Here is a 7,615-nt window from a genome sequence, read left to right on the forward strand (position 1 = left end):
CGTTCGGAGAAGGCAATGGCACCCCACTCCAGTACTTTTGCCTAGAAAATCCCATGGACGGAGGAGCCTGGTAGGCTGCAGTCCATGGGGTCGCTAGAGTCGGACACGACTGAGCGACTTCACTTTCACTTTTCACTTTCATGCATTGGAGAAGGAAATGGCAACCCACTCCAGTGTTCTTGCCTGGAGAATCCCAGGGACGGGGGAGCCTGGTGGGCTGCCGTCTATGGGTCGTACAGAGTCAGACACGACTGAATCGAGTTAGCAGCAGTAGCAGCAGCAGAGTTATGCTGGGATGAGTGTAAGAGTGCAAGAAAATGGAGACTCAAAGCCTTTCCAAGATTAAAAATCTCATATTGTGAGTCTCAGCTCCCCACAAATGTGCCAGGCCACCCTGTTGTTTATAATCAAGTATTGTGGTCCAGAGAGCCAAAGTCAGAGAGAAACTGCCCTCCTTTATCCAGGCCTCGTGCCAGAAGTTTCACACCATGCTGTTCTGAATACTGGGCATCACAGCAGCTGTAACTGAGGGGACGGCCACAAGATAGACTCTGTTTGCAAAGTTGTAACAGTGCTGTCAGATGTTACAGGTAAATGCTTAACAAACTCTCTTACATTTTCCTTTCTGTGTCCTCCAAAGGTAGGAAAACAACTGTTTGCCTCTCCATCTGCATTTGCTCATGTGCTTTCTTCTGATTTTCTTCAAGCGACAGCCTCATATACATAACCACTGTGAAAATAACTTAAAACCGAAAGACAACACCAACTGATGACCTGCAGCTAATCTCCCATCACTGGCTCAAATATTGTTCAGAGTTAGAAAGAAGGTAGTGAATTATTGACTTCTATGTTCTAGCGCCTCAGAATACTTAAAAACTGATTTTAGTCTTGGCAAATGATAGCTGCCATTAAGGACCATCCTCCCAGATATGAGGACTAGATCTAATATGAGAGGGAAAGGGTGGCAGAATCGCAGGCCTTGTGATCTTTTTTTTTAACCTTAATGTAAAGAGCTCCCACTAGTGTTAATATCAGATCCACAGGAAAAATTCAGAGCAATACACGACTTTGACTGGCTTAAGTGCCTGTCGTGGACCTGTCTGTCGTGAGGGAGTACTAACCATAGCCCACTTTGGCCGCATGCCGCTTCATCTGGTTATTGCTCTGCTGCTGCTGCTAAGTCACTTCAGTCGTGTCTGACTCTTCGAGACCCCATGAACTGCAGCCCACCAGGCTCCGCCATTCCCGGGATTCTCCAGGCAAGAACACTGGACTGGGTTGCCATTTCCTTCTCTAATGCGTGAAAATGAAAAGTGAAAGTGAAGTCTCTCAGTCGTGTCTGACTCTTCATGACCCCATGGACTGCAGCCTACGAGGCTCCTCCGTCCATGGGATTTTCGAGGCAAGAGTACTGAAGTGGGGTGCCATCGCCTTCTCCGTATTGCTGTTACATTCCATTTAAGGCTCAACGTTCCTTTTATGTTTACCGTTTCTTCAGAAGCCTCCCTTGTAAGTCATCTAAGAAATGCACCATATTTCACAATGTAGTTGAACAATAAAAAATATATTTATGTATATTTTTCTCTGATAAGAGAAATATTTCACTCCCAGATGTGTCTCATTAACACTGTTTCTGATTTGAACCAAGATAAGATGCTCCTTCAACACTCTTGGCAAGATGGTTATGTCTTGTGAAATTCTGGTCATTTTCAATTGAAATGTCTCTAAGCAGCTGACAATATATAAGCCATATCAATGTTACTTGTGTAAAAAAAGAGAAAAGTATCTAGATGCTAGTCTGCTTGTCCAAACCACCAAAAGAGCAGAAGAGATTGTGGGAGAGAGAGCTAGTTCTGGCCCCAAATAATATATTTTATAATAAATTAGGCATTGCATTAGAACTATCATAAAACATTTATAAATATTTACAAGTCTTTCCTGTCTTTAAGAATATGATAAGGAAAAAGTTAAACATGCAGTATAATAATGTTATGATTAAAGCCTCACAGCATGTCATAGTGATGTCAGAGAAATCACTCTGGGAACAAAAAAATAAAAAGTGAGAAAACTTCTATCACTGTGTCAAATCCAACAAACATTATTTTGGCATAATTGCACTTTTATAGAGTACAATGAGCTTCCCTGGTAGCTCAGCTGGTAAACAATCTACCTGCAATGAGGGAGACCTGGGTTCAATCCCTGGGTTTGAAAGATCTCCTGGAGAGGGAAAGGCTATGCTCTCCAGTATTCTGGCCTGGAAAATTCTATGGACTGTATAGGCCATGGGGCCACAAAGAGTCAGACATGACTGAGTGACTTTCACAGTGTATGATAATTAAATCAGTTTGCCATAACAGTATGATCATTGTCAATCAAATTAAAAAACAAACCAAAAAACCCAGCAGTCTATATATACTAGAAGAAGGACGTGAAAGTGAAAGTTACTCAGTCGTGTTTGACTCTTTGCGACCCCATGGACTATATAATCCATGAAATTCTCCAGGCCAGAATACTGGAGTGGGTAGCCTTTCCCTTCTCTAGGGGATCTTTCCGACCCAGGAATCGAACTGGGGTCTCCTGTATTACAGGCAGATTCTTTACCAACTGAGCTATAAGGGAAGCTCAGAAGAAGGATAGAAAGACTAAAATCTCTTGCTGGACAAAAAGATCAATAGAAAAGAAGGGAAAATGTTCAGCAAGCATATTAATAGAATTATAGCTCTAAGAAACATTGGGAGATGAATTAGACTACCATTCCTCTAAAGGCTTCCTGTATCTTACCCTCTCCCTCCCAATAAAAATTTTATAATATTTATTTTAGACGGGATAAGTATAACAAACATTTATTTGATAATTTCCATGAGTCAGGCTAGAGAAGGAAATGGCAACCCACTCCAGTATTCTTGCCTGGAAAATTTCACGGACAGAGGAGCCTGGCAGCTTACAGTCCATGGGGTAGCAAAGAGTCAGACACGACTAAGCCACTTACACACTTCCATGAGTCAGGCATTGGTTGAATGGTTGCATTGTCTTGTTTGGTTCTGCTCATAACTCTATAATCCGAGGAGGTAGGTACTGTTACCATTGCCATTTTTATAGATGGTTTCTAGAGATCGGTTAACCTGACCAGCCTTACCCACTCATAAGTAGATACCAGATGGAATCCAGGTCTCTCGACCTTTGACCCTCTACCAGTCATTCCCCTGTTTGCTCTCAGCTCCAATCTAGCCCTTCCGTGATCTGCTCTGCAATGCAGGATGCCAAATCTGCACTGTGCAATACAGAAACCACGAGCCACACGTGACTCTCCAAGTTATGCTAATTTAAAGTGAAACAAAATTTGGAATTCCATTCCTTGGTCATAGCAGCCAGTATAAAATGAAATACTACTCAGTCATAAAGAATGTCACAAAAGACTGAATACTACTCAGCCACAAAAGAATGAAATAATGCCATTTGAAGCAATGTGGATGAACCTAGAGTTCACCTAAGTGAACTGAGTCAGAGAAAAACAAATACATGCTATCACATTGCAGAGTCTGAAATATAACCCAAATGAATTTATTTACAAACAGAAACAAACTCACAGACTTAGAAAACAAACTTAAAATTATCAAAGAGGAAAGGGGGTGAAAGTGAAAGTGAAAAAGAAAGTCCTTCAGTCGGGTCCGACTCTTTGCGGCCCCATGAACTATACAGTCCATGGAATTCTCCAGGTCAGAATCCTGGAAAGGGGTGGGGAGAGATACATTAGAAGTTTGGCATTAGCATATAAAATAAAGTCCTACTGTTTAGCACAGGGAACTATATTCAGTATCCTGTAATAAACTATAATGGAAAAGAGTGGATGTGTGTATATATGTATAACTGAATCACTTTGCTGTTCAACAGAAACCAACACAACATTGTAAACCAGCTCTACTTCAATAAAACAACAACAACAAACAAAGTGAGCCTCAGCACTGACCGTGAGGAATGACTGATGGGCCTGGTCACATCACTTTCTTTCTTTTTCTCTACCCTTGCGGGTGGTAGCAGATCCCGGCAGTTACTAATCTCTGTTACCTCACTGTCCCTACTTTGCTCCTCTAACCCTTCCAATACCTTGTGACTCTTCCTTTTATTAAATTCCCTGTATGAAATATCAAGAATGTTTCTGACTAGATTTTGATTCTAAGTTCTTAACTTAAGCTATGGTAGAAAGGAAATGAGGAGAGAGAATGATTAGTGCATTTCCCAGATGGCACTAGTGTTAAAGAACCCATCTGCCAATGCAGGAGACGTAAGAGACACAGGTTTGATTCCTGAGTCAGGAAGCTCCCCTGGAGGAGGGCATAACAACTCACTCCAGTATTCTTTCCTGGAGAATCTCATAGACAGAGGAGTCTGAAGGGCTACAGTCCATAGGGTCACACAGACACGACTGAAGCAACTTAGCACATGAGCACATAGAATGATTACTATCTAGACTAAAACTAGAGTGATTACTAACTAAAGTGAGTGCTTACACTATGAAAAATAATTTGTCTGAGAAGGGAAGATTTAGTTTTTTTCCCTATGATAAGTGTCATTACTTACATTATTTTAAAACATTTAAAACTTTAGTTGACTCATTGGAAAAGACTCTGTTGCTGGGAGGGATTGGGGGCAGGAGGAGAAGGGGACGACAGAGGATGAGATGGCTGGATGGCATCACCGACTCGATGGACGTGAGTCTGAGTGAACTCTGGGAGTTGGTGATGGACACGGAGGCCTGGCGTGCTGTGATTCATGGGGTCGCAAAGTGTCGGACATGACTGAGCGACTGAACTGAACTGAACTGAAAGTTTATAGACCTGCCCTTGAACTTAACTGTTACCTTCAACATATTTACCAAAAACTAAAACCGGATTCTTAGGAATGGTAAAACAACTAATTAGGCTAATTCTGTGATGAATCAGTTAACCTTAGCCCCAAGAACAACAACATCCACAACTTACACCTACTGCAGTTAATATATTCGAAGTTAATACTACTCCCTAGTGATCGAATGGGCTGGGGGTACAGAAGGTGTGAAGTCCTAAAATGTTTCCCTATTATATATAAGTCCCTACCGCAGGACCGAGGCCAGGGGCGGTGGCCAGGAGGACCAACCCCATGTCCAAGGAGCCATGGCTGTGCGGGCGCAGGAGGGCCTAGAGGAGCTGTCTCACATTGAAGGCCAGGAAGGGCGGCGGTGAGGAGATACCCCTCGTCCAAGGTAAGGAGCATTGGCTGCGCTTTGCTGGAGCAGCCGTGAAGAGATACCCCACACCCAAGGTAAGAGAAACCCAAGTAGGACGGTAGGTGTTACAAGAGGGCATCAGAGGGCAAACACACTGAAACCATACTCACAGAAAACTAGTCAATCTAATCACACTAGGACCACAGCCTTGTCTAACTCAATGAAACTAAGCCATGCCCGTGGGGCAACCCAAGATGGGCGGGTCATGGTGGAGAGATTTGACAGAATGTGGTCCACTGGAGAAGGGAATGGCAAACCACTTCAGTATTCTTGCCTTGAGAACCCCATGAACAGTATGAAAAGGCAAAATGATAGGATACTGAAAGAGAAACTCCCCAGGTCAGTAGGTGCCCAATATGCTACTGGAAATCAGTGGAGAAATAACTCCAGAAAGAATGAAGGGATGGAGCCAAAGCAAAAACAATACCCAGCTGTGGATGTGACTGGTGATAGAAGCAAGGTCTGATGCTGTAAAGAGCAATATTGCCTAGGAACCTGGAATGTCAGGTCCATGAATCAAGGCAAATTGGAAGTGGTCAAACAAGAGATGGCAAGAGTGAATGTTGACATTCTAGGAATCAGCGAACTGAAATGGACTAGAATGCGTGAATTTAACTCAGATGACCATTATATCTACTACTGCGGGCAGGAATCCCTCAGAAGAAATGGAGTGGCCATCATGGTCAACAAAAGAGTCTGAAATGCAGTACTTGGATGCAATCTCAAAAACGACAGCATGATCTCTGTTCATTTCCAAGGCAAACCATTCAATATCACAGTAATCCAAGCCTATGCCCCAACCAGTAATGCTGAAGGAGCTGAAGTTGAACAGTTCTATGAAGACCTACAAGACCTTTTAGAACTAACACCCAAAAAAGATATCCTTTTCATTATAGGGGACTGGAATTCAAAAGTAGGAAGTCAACAAACACCTGGAGTAACAGGCAAATTTGGCCTTGGAATGCGGAATGAAGCAGGGCAAAGACTAATAGAGTTTTGCCAAGAAAATGCACTGGTCATAACAAACACCCTCTTCCAACAACACAAGAGAAGACTCTACACATGGACATCACCAGATGGTCAACACCGAAATCAGATTGATTATATTCTTTGCAGCCAAAGACGGAGAAGCTCTATACAGTCAGCAAAAACAAGACCAGGAGCTGACTGTGGCTCAGACCATGAACCCCTTATTGCCAAATTCAGACTGAAATTGAAGAAAGTAGGGAAAACCACTAGACCATTCAGGTATGATCTAAATCAAATCCCTTATGATTATACAGTGGAAGTGAGAAATAGATTTAAGGGCCTAGATCTGATAGATAGAGTGCCTGATGAACTATGGAATAAGGTTGGTGACATTGTACAGGAGACAGGGATTAAGACCATTCCCATGGAAAAGAAATGCAAAAAAGCAAAATGGCTGTCTGGGGAGGCCTTACAAATAGCTGTGAAAAGAAGAGAAGTGAAAAGCACAGGAGAAAAGGAAAGATATAAGCATCTGAATGCAGAGTTCCAAAGAATAGCAAGAAGAGATAAGAAAGCCTTCTTCAGCGATCAATGGAAAGAAATAGAGAAAAACAACAGAATGGGAAAGACTAGAGATCTCTTCAAGAAAATCAGAGATACCAAAGGAACATTTCATGCAAAGATGGGCTCTATAAAGGACAGAAATGGTATGGACCTAACAGAAGCAGAAGATATTAAGAAGAGATGGCAAGAATACACAGAAGAACTGTACAAAAAAGATCTTCACGACCCAGATAATCATGATGGTGTGATCACTGACCTAGAGCCAGACATCCTGGAATGTGAAGTCAAGTGGGCCTTAGAAAGCATCACTACGAACAAAGCTAGTGGAGGTGATAGAATTCCAGTTGAACTATTCCAAATCCTGAAAGATGATGCTGTGAAAGTGCTGCACTCAATATGCCAGCAAATTTGGAAAACTCAGCAGTGGCCACAGGACTGGAAAAGGTCCGTTTTCATTCCAATCCCAAAGAAAGGCAATGCCAAAGAATGCTCAAACTACCACACAATTGCACTCATCTCACACGCTAGTAAAGTAATGCTCAAAATTCTCCAAGCCAGGCTTCAGCAATATGTGAACCGTGAACTTCCTGATGTTCAACTGGTTTTAGAAAAGGCAGAGGAACCAGAGATCAAATTGCCAGCATCCGCTGGATCATAGAAAAAGCAAGAGAGTTCCAGAAAAACATCTATTTCTGCTTTATTGACTATGCCAAAGCCTTTGACTGTGTGGATCACAATAAACTGTGGAAAATTCTGAAAGAGATGGGAATACCAGACCACCTGATCTGCCTCTTGAGAAATTTGTATGCAGGTCAGGAA

This window comes from Bison bison, unplaced genomic scaffold, assembly GCF_000754665.1.
Source record: "Bison bison bison isolate TAMUID 2011002044 unplaced genomic scaffold, Bison_UMD1.0 scf7180017864491, whole genome shotgun sequence".
Lineage (NCBI taxonomy): Eukaryota > Metazoa > Chordata > Mammalia > Artiodactyla > Bovidae > Bison > Bison bison.